The following is a 14,060-nucleotide window of genomic DNA, read 5'->3' on the forward strand; positions in this document are numbered from 1 at the left end:
AGCTCCTAAGAGCACAGTCTAATAAACATCATGCACACAAAATTCCCATCTTGAAGACAGTTTTTTTTTCCTTTTTTAGATAAATGATCAAAGATAGCATCAAGAAGCAGATTTTAAATCATAGATTTTAAAAGAGATTTTGGACCTCTCTCTCTAGACTCAGGTGTACACGAAGCCCATCACTGGTGTTCATTGGCGTCCGGAGGGTGGTCGGCATGATGTGTTGCTGTCGTGGTTAACATCTTTACTTATGGTGAAATGAGACGAGTTACCAGTGGGAGGAGAACAATTTGTGTGGGGGAGGGGAATACAAGCTCCTGGGTGTGTCTTTTTTGTGTCTCTCTGTCTCGGTGGCTGTCTCCCTCTTCTCTGTTCCCTCCCTCCTCCTCTCAGTGCCACATGAGGATTTTAGGTTGGTAGGTGGATAACATCAGTTGGGGAACTGGATGGCTGTTGCTGGGTGTTACTGGTACAATATGAAAAGACAATGAAAAACGAGGGTGACTAAGTTGAAGCATAGTACTAAAGTTATCATTTAAATAGAATCCCTCCTCCTGTAGCAAAAGGCAGAAAAGGCATCACACCAAAGCTTTAGAAGCATTGCCAACAAGTGGTAGATGAGTGTGAAGACAGTGTGAATCTGCTCTTCTGTGACTGGAAAGGAATGGCAGCATCAGTACCGGAGATGGCACATCTGCATGCAAACCTCAGGCTCCCCTTCACTCTACACGTAAGCGTCCTACTCTTTCTTACCAGGGGCTGACATTTGTCCTCCTCTTACCTGAGAGTACTGCACAAGCTCTTACTTGGAAATCATAGTTTACTTCTTGTTGGGATCCCATCCTTTAAAGATACAAGACCCTGGGTTGGAGCATTTCATCACAGTCCAACTGGGAAAGTTCTGGGCCTACCAAGAAAGAATGAGGAGCATCTGTCACAAGCCCACTAAATCAGCAAAAACTGGGAGAGTACGCAGTACTATGTCCTAGAATAAAATTGGATAAAAGAACCAATTGACATGGGAATACTCTTACAGGATGTGACATGCTGGGTATGGTGGGAGACAGTACTGATATTTTGAAAAGACACAAAAGCTTGAAAGAAGAAAAAGGCTGGGTGGGCCTCACTAAGTGAAATTAAAATGACCATCTGTAGTGACCAATAATTAAAGAAGAACTAAAACCTCAGAGAAGTATCCAGAACAGAACAGATAAATGGTGTGAAGCCAGGAACATCCATCAACTAATTGTGCTGCTTGGGAAGACCCAAAGGAAGCTCCATTCATGCCCAAAGAAAGCATGGAAAATGTAGAGCTGAGTGGTGATGTAATAGACTTGTGTCTTTCCAAAAGGTATCTGTGGAAGCCCATTAGGTTACCCCAGTGTGACTGTTTGGAGACTGAGGGCGCCTTCAGAGTGCAAGGAGTTTCACTGAGGTCATAAAGATAGGATCTTAATGGCAGAAGATGGTATGTGTGTGTGTGTGTATGTGTGTGTGTGTGTGTGTGTATGTGTGTGTGTGTGTGTGTAGTGTTTTGGTGTGTTTGTGTATGTGTGTGTCTCTGTGTATGTGTGTGTCTGTATCTGTGTGTCTGTGGGTATCTGCTCATGGGTTTATGTGTACACGCACAGTGTGGATGCACATACCTGTGGAGACCTGAGCATGACCCAGCATTTTCTAATGCTGTCTACCTTGTTTTATCAGATAGGCTCTCTCACTGGCCTGGAACTCACCCAGTTGGCTGAGCTGGCTGATATGAGAGCTCCATGGATTTGCCTGTCTTTGTCTTCCCAGTGCTGGGTCCATCTACACACATGGCTTTTCTTTCACATGGATTCTGGGGACTATACTCAGGTCCTTATGTTTGCAAGACAAGTCTTTTAATGGATGATCTGGACCCCACCCCCAAGCCATGTCATTTTAAGGAAAAGACTTTAATGCCCAAATGAAGCTACCTCCAAGTCAGCTAAAGGTAAAGAAAGCCTTTCATTAAAAAAAGAAAGTAAGAAAGAAAGAAAGAAATTAAGTAAGAAGTTTACTAGAGTCTTGAACTTAAACTTCCAGTCTCCAAAATTGGGACAAAATATATATCTGTTATTTAGGCCACATGGTCTATAATCTTTTTTGTTATGGAAGCTCAGAGCTGACTAATACAGATGGCTTCCAACATGCTTTGAAAGATTCAGTGGTAGCTTTCTGCGACAGGCTAAGGTTCATAAGAAGACTGGCTGCTACGGAACTGATTTTTTCTTTAATAGCAGGGAAGGCAGTGTCTTGAAATAATACAGGCCATTTGGTGCTATTTACCCATCCAAAGCAAAGTGGACAAGGTATGATGATTAACAGGGTTGGTGTGGTAGCCACACGGAAGCATGGCCTGTAGAGGGCTGTGAAGATTTGAAGGTTCATGTTACTGAAAATTTTGGGGGTCCTATGGCTAGAGTATGGTAAGATACTCTTTCCACAGTAAAAGGAAAATTGAACAAGCTATTGTTTGCTCCTTATCCCATAGATGAGAAGGAACAGCAATGTTAAGTGACCCTCTTCCCATGCAGAGTGAAGGACACGCAACACTTGGGAATAGTAGGCCAATCTTCACATGGCTGAAATTGTACTTTTTGAGTGAATCCCTGAGTAGGAAACAGATGAGCATCAGGTCAGGCTAGAATCCCAGGTGAGGAAGAAGCCCTAAGCCCTATGCTATATATAAGCTTGGAAGATCTGATGGTACTAGAGGTGCCTATACAGGAAAAAAAGAAAGATGCCTGGTGGAGTTTTTTTTTTTGTTTTTTTTTTTGTTTTTTTTTTTGTTTGTTTTTTTTTTGCAAATCCTTATAGGAAAGTTAGTGCAGGTATCCAGGATACTATAGTAAGGCCTTGAATTGTGCAGTAAAGCCAATATACCACACAAACAGCAACCTCTACCAGGCTAAAGGGCACTAAGAGAAACTCAGCATCTGACCACAGACTGTGAAAAGGCCCTGCAGCCACAGCTACCCTTTATGAGCTGAGCTCTGTCAGATCCACCAATTAGCTTAGCCAACATGACAACAACACTGTAAGGTGGAAGCAACTCAAGGTCACAGCAGACCCCAAGCGTAGTTCCAGTACTCCAAAAAGCCACAGAAGTAAACCATCCAAGCCCTTCCCTGCTTTGCCCATATCTCACTGGAGCTGTCTTCAAGCTCTCTCTCATGACCTCTCTCTTTGCTCACATCATCACATGTGGTAAACAACTACTGGGTACGGGAGATGCAAGGTTGAACTTGGCCCTACATGGGTTGCTTAGGTGTATGAATGCAAACTGAAAGCAGACTTTTATTGCACCTACCATTTGGGTTGGGTGCTGAAAAAAAAACAGTGAGAAGACACTCTATCTGCAGGCAAGACTTTCAAAAGCTGCACATACTTGTCTACCTTGACATCATGTGAGTATAGAAGACCTACTTTACAGTAAAGGAAGGCCCAGGATGCTGAGATTCATTTGCCCTGTTACTGTACCTCCAAAAACTGATAAAGTAATCCAATGCTATTTGAAGACAAAGTCTAGAAATAAAAGTGTCATGCCACAAGAGTATTCATGGCTTCAGTTTGTCTTTGTTTGTTTCTGGTTTTGTTGTTGTTGTTTTTCTGCGAAGATACATATGACCAAGGCAACTCTTATAAAGGCAAACATTTAATTGGGGCTGGCTTATAGTTTCAGAGGTTCAGTCCGTTATCATCATGGTGGGAAGCATGGCAGGGTCTAGGCACACATAGTGCTGGAAGAGCCAAGAGTTCTACATCTTGATCTGCAAGCAGCAAAGAGAAGACAGTGATGAAGGTAGATTCTGTTGGCAGAGTTTACAAGAAAATAGACTATAATGTTGGGACATATAATGAAGGGGAGACTAATGGATGGACCTCTGTGGATGGCACATAGCATGAATACCCTCATGTCAAATATTAATGTCCTCCAGAGACACTAAAGTACAGCCTAAGAGACACTAAAGTACAGTCAACACTTGTTATCAATGATGGTTTAATGTCATAGCCCTTCTTCCATCTCCCAGAAATGCTCAAATCCATCAGTGCTCAATCTATCTATAAAAAGGGCTTAATATTTGTATATAACCTGTATGCATCTTCTTGAAATCACCACTAGATTATCTTTAAATGCTATGTAAATAGCTGTTTTACTGTATTACTTAAGGACTAGTGACTAGCAAAATGTTGGTACATGCTCTGTACAGAGGAAAAATTCAACTATTCTTGATCTGGTTGAATAATTTCAGAACCTAAGATATCAAATGCCTACTGTATTTATTTAGACATCAGCCAGACTCCATTGGTAAGATCTTGACTTCACAATGGGATCACAAGAACAATGCCCTTAACAGCAGGAATTGGAGCCATACACAGGCTCATCAGTGTGAACTCCACTTACCAAGGCATGGGACCTGACATTATCAGGCAAATGTTCTATCTACAGTGCAGGGCCATTCTCACAGGAGACCTACCTGACAGCGGATGGTGTGTGGATCATTTTAAGTTCTTTACTTGGGAGAGAACAGAATTTCATCTAGATGGTATTACAAGCACTTCAGGCATGAATCTTGCCTGCCTGCAAGACCTCACCTGGCACAGTGTGTAAAGGATTAGTCATCGTTTAACCCAACCACATGGTACCTCACACAACATCCCATTATAGTAAGGGACCTACCTTAGAGAGAAGGACGGCACATAACTGGAAGATTAATTTGTTCCATTTCTACACCTTTAAGAAAAGACTATAGATGGCCCTTCAAGGACATAGATGAAATGTCAGCTTGGATAGAATTTTCTGAAATAACAGAAAGCCGTTTTTCCAAAGTATGACATATTACCATTCTGTTTAAATTAATGACAATTATAGACAGATGAGAGAGATGGAGAAAGAGGAGGGGTATGGAAACAGGATGAGGTAAGAGAGAAGAAGAAGGGAAGAGAGAGAGAGACAGGCAGACAGACAGACAGACAGACAGACAGACAGACAGACAGACAGAGAGGAGTAAAAATGAGAGAATGGCAGTGAGGGTGGCCCTGCCTTGTTTACCAGTACTTCCAGTGACCCTTTGCACTTCTCAAAATGAAAGTTCCTACTGAGGTCAAAGGAAGGATGACATCAGAACGTGTGCTTTTGCTGCTTCATGGGAACTTTGGGCACATTGTACCATAAAGCAGCAGGCAAGGAAAGCTGTCATCATGCTGGCAGTGTAATTAACCCTAATGACTACCAGAAGGTGCACACACTTTACACATATGGGTAGAGAGAAATGGACATGTTGTTCCAGTAAGCACCCTTACCCTGTAGTCCTTAGTGATATTTTACCTCATTTTGACATCAAGGGAAAATATGGAGCCACTACAACCTAAGAATTTGGGGATCAGATTAGATCACACAAGGAACATGTGTGGGTACAGGTCTTGGGAAAGAAGACAAATGGTGTCTTGGGGGAGATATATATATGGACAGGTGGAAAGGGGCTCAGTGACCTAAGTGAGTACTGTAGTAGACACAGTGATGCACACCAAGATCTTCCCTCAGGCTCTTTACCCCATGAATAGCAATATTAGCTGCTGAGGGGCCAATGATGAGTCACTTCCCAGGAATTGGCCTTGGATAAGGGTTCCAGGTTGTTCCTCTCCCTCCCTAGCAATTGAAGTGCACGAGTCCTACTATCTTGTCCATCTGGGACAAACTTGAAGGCCTGTCTCAATCTCATAGCTTTGTGTGATGTCTGCTGAGGCCTTTGCAAGGACACACCAAGGCTCTAATTCCAAGTCTGTACATAGCTGGTCCTCCCTCTCATACAGGTGTTACAAAGTCAATTTTCACTCCAGTAATTCTCTTATTCACAAATATCCATCTCAGAATCAATTTCCAGGAAATTTAATGAAAGTCTATGGTTAGAATCTGCAGTTGTATCAATTTACCTACTTGTGTGATTATTTCTCCACTACATCCATCTGGTTACTTGCTAGCATAGAGAAAGGAGCTTGTTTCTACCAGCACTAGAGTTTTTCAAGGTAAGTGAAGTGAAAAAAAGCAAGTAACAACTGATTTAAAGGTGCTAAAGCAGATGGACCCAAGTTACATAGTAAAAAGTGGAGCTGAATAAACTGGGAATTAAGATGGGAGTGGGAAGTGACTCATGATAGAAATGTGCTTCTTACATGGAAAGATGTAGGCTGGCTCCTCAAGCAATAGAAGGATTTTGTCAGTGAAGGTGAAGGACGTCAGATGTCATTCCTAGAGTGGATATTCAAATTTATGATACTGGAGGTCAGAGAGCCTCTGGCAGTGAGTGGTTGGCCTAGCATCTCTTCATGAAGGGAGCATGACTCAGCTGAAATGGAAAAGGTCATGAGAAATTTAAGGAACCAAGACGCCAGATATGTAATGTCTAGTCCATATGGATATTGGCAGTCCAGGATGAGGGCAGAGCTGCAGAGTAGAAGATGGAGAATCAAGTCTGAAGAAGGACTGATATCAATGAACTTCCTCAAGTGAGGACTAGGAGAATGGGGTACTGTGACATGAACATTTGGCTGAGCCCTAACTTGGCAAAGACACAGGCAAACATTAGGAAACTAGTGGAAGAAAGTGTTCTCATACTCTCCCAAGTAAGAAATGGAAGGGGTAGGCAAAGGCAATCACTCTTTAATAAAGGTCAAGACAATTTTGGCTACAGCCTAGAAGAGACACACTCCAAAGTACATGGATCACACTGTGTGTCCAGAGCTGCTCATGCTGCAGGCAATAGAGTCAAGATTTAAATGCCAGCAACCTGACCACAGAGTGCACATGATCAATCCCAACAGGCTTGTCACAGAAGGAGAACTTAAACAAACTGTGCTTCTTATATTGAGCCGTTGTTGATGTTCCAACAATTAAATATACTCTGGAAGTGCACTGTGGTCAGATAAGTTTGGTAGTGGTTGACATAAGATCTTGGGTCACAAAATCTGTAGACAATACTGCTCCCTAGCTGGTAGACACCCAACTGCGATAAAACAGGTAGATAAAATTGTACAAAATAATTATGCATTTAGAGACTTCAACGTTAAGGGGATTTGTGGATTCACTGTTGTCAGTTTCAGAGATGCCTTTGAATCCTTTGTTTCTACCCTCAAGTGAGTAGAAACCTCCAAACTGCTTTTCTAGTTACCCTTAATGGTCTCAAGTTCAAGGCTCCAGGTCTCCACAGCACAACATATCTTGAGCCCTTTTTTTTTTTCAATCGAACCACATAAGAAGAACTGTTGGTTAACAATGTATGTCATCAGTTCTTTGAGTAGCTCTTTAATAGTCACTTTCTTAAAAATAGTCAAGAGATTATATTATGTAATAATTTAAGACACATCCAATATATGAATCATTAGCAGGTTTAAAGACTATGTCTTACTTGAGAAATATATTATGGTGTTTCATAAATTAGATCTACATTTTTATAAACAAAAAGTGAGATTATGATTGATGTTTCTGAGGACGGTTTGACATTCTTTCTGTGCATACAGAAGATAATGTGGATATCAGTGACATTATAGATTAGTTAAAATAAAAATAACTATATACAAGATACTTGTGATATACTGTGTTGGCCCACCCTGAGACATGTGTAAAAAGATCACCTGTTTTCTGGCCATCATAATTGCAATTTCTCACAGCAGTACATGAGTGACAGCAGGTCATTTAGGCTCTGCTTATGCACATTAAGGCTTTTTGCTTCAGTGGTCAGACACTTTCTGTGGCCTTGAAATATCAGCAATCAGCATCTCCATCTTCACCTGAGAGCTTCCCTACTTCATAGTAGGCACTCTGCCCCTTAAGAGGACAAAACAAGCAAGCAAGCAAGCAAACAACAACAAAACAAACTGCCCAGGGCTGCAGAAATTGGGTTCCTTCTGGAACCATTTTTGTTGTATATTTATTTATTTCATGGTGTGATATCTATGCCCAAGATTTTGGGGTTAAGAGCAAGGTCTTAGCATGCCTTAGTCTGAGCCATCCTTGGACCAGCACAAGTAGGATATGGGCATCTAAGCATCTCTCCTACACGGTCGGTCAGCTACAGGCTGCATATACCAACTTCTAAAGAGCCTGCAGCTGGGGGAGATGGGCTGTCGGAATTGATGTGTTGTTAATACAGTGAGACAGTTACATTGTTTCATTTTGACAGCGCTGCCACTTAATGTCCTCATGGGCGGGCACCGTGACCTAATCTCATAGCTAATGAGGCTTGGCACACCCAGCGCTCTCTCTCTCTCTCTCTCTCTCTCTCTCTCTCTCTCTCTCTCTCTCTCTCTCTCAATCTGTGATTCTTAGTTAATATCAGCGTTCACAAGCAAAAAAGCTCAGACAGCCTGTGGTGTTATAGGATGGAACACAGTGGTCCTTACATGTGGAAGGGAGGTGAAGGTGTCTGGAACCTCCCAGCTTCCGGAGATGAAGCTGTATTACACATAGCAGCCTTCTACACACCGAGCTCTGAAAGAAGACATTAGAGAGTGCCTCAGGATATATTACTGAAGTTTTAAATTTTCTATGTTTTGATTTCCTGTTGATTTTACATGATTAACATGTCACATACATTCATCTTTGAATTCAGCACAGCCTTGTGCCCAGCTGACATCTGTACCATGCTGTCAAGTTTACCTTAAGAGTAGTTCACTACCATGGTCAAAATATCAAAAAAAAATCAGAAATGTGAGAACTTTTTTTTGCCTGCTTGCTTTAAATAAAAGTTTCACGTATTTAAAAAAAAATACAATTTCCAGGTGTCTTCATTTTACAAGGAAGGAATGTGAAAGTTTACTGGAGGGGACTTCAGTCCAATATTTCTGAGTCTGATGACCACCTGCTCCATACCAGAAAAGTCTTCCACAAAGAATCTCTTCCCAAAGGAGACTTAGATACCTACTATCCTGAGGCTTACCCTATGGTGTTGCTCTCAATTCTTCCTTATTTAAATAACCTGTGAGTACTCAAGGTTGGGCCTCTTGTATCTGGGGCTTTTACAAAGCCCACTTCATGGGACACACATAGCTTCTTTCCTTATCGTGGATGCATATGTCTTGTTTCTCCAAATTCTTTACTTTCTACTTAATAAGTTACATGGCTCACCATGCACACTTGCATGCACACTTAAACACTCACTTTAGCATTCAGGCCTCTTTTGTCCATCTGACTATATTTTGAGCGGTTCCCCTTAGGGTTCACATCAAAATGGGCTCTTCATCATTTCTAAACACATCCTCAGCATTCTCTTATGCTTAGTGTTTCTGTTGCCCACTTAGGAGTTCCTCTCTACTTCTTCCCACAAGCAAACAACACGCTTTCAAACATATGTCAAATTTCCCTCTTGCAAAGAATGTTACCTGAATATGGCAGCTTCTCCACCCCTCACTCCTCTGTTCTGGACAGAAAATGATCTGTGATAACCATTCTCTAAGATTCAAATGAGGGAGTTTATTAGTTTCGTAGCAAACAGAAGAATTAATAGCAGATAGAGAGCAGGAGGCAGATAGCGGAACATCATCAAATCAGGTGCTTAGAGCATCCCATATGATTGAGAGAGAAAAGAAAGGTAATATTGTCATATTGGGGGATTACACACATCAACAATTAGCTTGGGGAAGTTGAGGCAGTCAGCTGGAGTGCTCATGAAAAAGCTTTCCATGGATAAAACTGCTGGTCTCTGCTTCCATGGGAGGCATTTTTAAATCATTGGACAAGCAACAACGACACTGTGGCTGTTCACTTTCTAGCAGCTATCAAATACGTGATGTTTTTAAAACCCGTGCTGCTTTCTGTGTTTTTCTCTTCACATTACAAAGCCAGGAGACCAGTCTGGCCTACAACAGAAGATCATAGAGAACACCTCATATAAACATGCTTGGGTATGACTTGGAAAAGGGACGAGCTCAATTCTGCTTCTAGAGTCAGCTACTCTGTATGCTTAAACGGCACATGGCAATTTATGAACTTCATATTCATTGCATTCTCTGACCTCTGACCTCCTGCAGCTCCCACTGAGCCTTTTAATAACTTGCCTGCACTGCTGTACGTGCCTGTGTAGCTGAAATCTATGTCTTTCCACGCAACATATACATCGCTTACGGAAGGAAGGAGGTTATGTCTATGCTTGGGTATCCTATAACAGAGGGCTGAATCCCCAAGGTGTTATTCATACTAACTGAGGGGGTGTAAACAAAGTCTATGTCCACTGTGTCTCTGGATAGCATTTGTTTCCTGTCCTCTTCTCAGATCACTTCTGAGGGTAGCTCTGATTGTCCCCCGAAATCTTGCAACTTCTAAAAGCAGTGGTCAGTGTCAAGTCCCTACTGACCTCGAATGACTCAAAGCCCAGCTATTGTTTTAAAGTGTTCAGTAAAATAAAAACTCCAGAAATTCAACATAATTCCCTAGAATCTATCATCTAAAATGTGATACACATGGGAAAACATGCCACAATTTAGACAAGATAGAAATATGTCCTAAGACTTAAATTTGTCAAATCTCAGCTCTGTATCAAGTCACACAGCATTCCCGAGTTCCAGTTTCTTGGCCTATTCACGTTCCTATTATTTTGCTTTTAGCAGAAGGAAAGATTAAATGTCTTCACGAGCTTGAAAGTGCTTCAGATGATACTTGCTGTATGTCAAGCGTCCATTAAATGTTTAGTTGCCTTGCCGTCAGTCAACTGGCTGGAAGTACTGAAGAAATGGATCCATGCACTCCGAACTAGTGACTATTCTGTATTTTGCTGTGGGGTAAGGGAGGAATAATATTGAGATGCTCTCAAAGAGAGGGAAGGATCTTCCGGTTAGAACGTGCAAGATGTTATTCTCTATTGCTTATGGCTTTGCTCATATCCCATCCTCTCCCCTTTCCGGAATGATTGTGACGCTGGCAATGCCCAGCTACTTGTTGTTCTGTTCATCAGAACTTGCTTCACTGTGGCAAAATCTGCCTTAGAGCCTCAACAGGCAGCCAAGTGGGTGGGGGCGGAACATTTGGATTTTTTCTCCCTCTCTGAGCCCTTTGAAAGCATTGTTCTAGGTTAACACGGAATGGGTCTCACGTAGAATGCCCTGTTAATCTACCACTTATCCATAGAGCTATCCCTAAGGAAAGACATTGAGAAGAAATTGAAAGAAAAATGTTTTATTTTCATGTGTGACGTTTCCTTTTTAATGTTTTAAAGATTATTTTGGTTTGTTTTTGTGCGTTAGGGGTGAAGGCTGTGTACATGTGAAGGTCAGTGCCTGCAAGAGCCAGAGGAGTCAGATTTCCCCTGGAGTTGGTACTACAAATTGCTGTGAGCTGCCCAGTTGGATGCTGTTAACCAAATTCTGGTCTTCCACAAAAATAGCACATGCTTCTAACCACTGATTCGTTTCTCCAGCCCCTAAGCATAATTATGTTGATCTCAAGACTGCAAAGGATCTTTTGGGGAAGCTCAGTGCGCTAGCCCACTTCTTGGGAGCTTTATGCACTCTACAGTGTCATTTTCTCCTCAAATCTGCGACAGAGCAGGGGCATCACAAGGCACATCTAGACCACGCATTGTCCTTGCCTCTGGCACCTCACAGATTTCCTTCATTCTCCAAAAGAGATGGTATTTCAGAATTGACAGTTCCTCTCTCAAGCTACGCACTAGCTGTGACAGGTGAGAAAGTCAGGCCTCCCCTCCGGATGGTGCATTACAGGCCATGATGGAATGTTCAAGCTAAACTAGAGGCATGTGACAGGAAAGGGAAGGGAAAAGACCCATTCCTACCTTCATTGCCTAAGTTCCAGACAAGCACTTCAAGAGCAATCATGGCAGAGCCATGAAGCAAAGAAACTCAACTTCTCCAGTCCTAGACCTCTGGTGTATAGTCAAAACTCACAGCAAGCCCTGTGTCTTTCCACCCCTCCGAGAGGTCAGAAAATACCACTGGCCAGCGCTTTGTGAAACAGAGACCTCTTGGCTGTTAGCCATCTCTGCTCTTATCTCAGGATGACACATGGAATTAGAAGCTTGGGGAAATCAATGTTCCGTTCTTTGCTTCCAGAAAAGCCATTTAAGGTGAATCATCTCCTAGCACCCTGAGAAGCTTGATTTTTACCCAGCAGGTATGATAAAATCACTACAAACTGTGGTCAGAGGACAAAAGGAAGTGGATTAGGGCAACATCGGTTGTGATCCTAATGACTGACTGACCAATGATGTAGCCAACAGTGCAGTGAAACAGTGAGGTCCTCATCATGGAAAGAATCCAAGAGAGCCTGACAGGGTCATTCTTGACTGCATTCCTCACTGGATGGTTAATTGAACTATTTGATGTCCTGTCTCTTCAGACACTCATTGTTTTATACATATATATATATATATATATATATATATATATATATATATATATTCTTTGAGAATTTCATGTATATGTACAATACATTTTTATTAAATTCACCTCCAACACATGCCCCCAACTCCTCCTAGAGTCACCTCCCACTTCTTTTCCCTTTCTTAACATCTTCTTTTCATATATATTTGTTCATATATATGTTCATATAAATGTCTATATATATATATATACATATGCTGGAATATCAGCTGGCTTGATCTTGTGTATTGTACAGGCTACCACAGCTGCAGTGATCGCATGAGTTCAGTTTTCCTATGTTTCCCTCCAGTTCTCTCTGACCTCTGATCTTTCTGCTCCTTATTTCTCAGTGGTCCCTAGATCAAATTGACCACACTTACTTCCTTTATCTCAGGTCATGTAAGCAGTACAAGGTTTGATATCAAATGGCTTGTGGTCAATATTTCTTTATTTCTACCTCCTTCTATACATATTTTTGTTTCTGTCCCTGGTAGGGACCTTTTTGGGAAATTTTCTCTTGCCGTGCTCTTTCATTATTACTCAGAATCAGCATCTAGGTAGGACAAGGGCAGAAATGGCTGTTACAAATTTACCTCTTGGTTCTTTTTCTTTCTGGCTCCTGACAGTTTCTCGCCAGTCTTTGAAGAGACTTGCCTATTCTTTCTGAAACCAAGTCTGAGGGGCAATGGGTCACCCTCATCATATGCAGAAGCCAATGATTGCTACTATGGCCTAGAGGCAGAAAGATGCAGGCTTGGATCTTGGCATCACTCTTTTACTGGGGCCAGTCAAGGCATGATTCATTCTTATCAGTAACAGGGCTATGGATGCCCTATCTACCTCATAGGTGACCCTGATATATGTTACGTGTTGTCAATATATTATTTTTCATGCTGTGACAGAATGCTGATGATCGGGTAACTTATAAATGCAGGAAGCTCATTTGGTATATAATGTTGGGGGCTAGAAATACAGGAGCCAGATGCTGACCTCAGGCAAGGATCTCATGCTGCATTATAACATGCCAGAAAGCAGAAGAGCAGGGGACAAGTAAGAACCCATAAGAAACATGTTGGTAGATTATAGTCTGCTCTCGCAATAGGCAGTGCAATCCCACAAGAATGGCCTCAATTCCCCCTAAACAGCCTATTACACTGTAACTGATCCACCTTCCCATACTAACAACCATGAAGTTAGGTTGTAACGTGGACTTTGTGGAGGGATACACTCACTTTATATCAAGTGCTTAGTGTATCTTATATAGCGTTTGTCTGGCTTCTCATGCTCCGTGGTCCTCCCTGGTCCTTACCTCAAGGTCTCTGCCCTTCCAAAGCCAGTCTCTATAGTTGCTTCCACCTCTCTCTTGCATATTCAAGGACATTACTTCCACAGTTCTGCACCACCCTTGCATCATCGATTTTTTCATTTTCTCTTGAAATGGTTCCATCAATATGCAAAAATATTGCTCTGTTGCTATTCCTCTCATCTTAAAAAAGAAAAAAAAGAGAAAAACTTCTTAGGACTCTCACTTTCTTATAAGCCACTTATTTACTTTTCTCTCCCCTTTGCAGCCAAATCCTTGAAAAAGTTATTATTCTCTACCTCCCATTCCTCTTTTATTATTTTACTAAAGTCATTCTGATCAATCCCCTAGTAGCATCAGTCCACTG

At 41.8% G+C, this 14,060-nt stretch overlaps 1 long non-coding RNA gene across 2 annotated transcripts; it reads right to left on the minus strand.

Moving 5' to 3' along the window:
* Nucleotides 1–8,420: 8,420 nt before the first annotated feature.
* LOC311589663 lies at nt 8,421–13,799 on the minus strand. Of its 2 annotated transcripts, none has more exons than XR_014776606.1 (3): nt 13,700–13,799; nt 9,400–9,469; nt 8,421–8,509 (listed from the first exon to the last, which is right to left on the minus strand). It is a non-coding gene; the product is annotated as an uncharacterized lncRNA (long non-coding RNA). The 2 variants fall into 2 exon arrangements; XR_014776607.1 differs by lacking the exon at nt 13,700–13,799 and adding an exon at nt 11,805–11,926.
* Between the last annotated feature and the right edge of the window lie 261 nt (nt 13,800–14,060).

Source organism: Acomys minous (assembly GCF_964271855.1).
Source record: "Acomys minous genome assembly, chromosome: 18".
NCBI classification, from domain to species: domain Eukaryota; kingdom Metazoa; phylum Chordata; class Mammalia; order Rodentia; family Muridae; genus Acomys; species Acomys minous.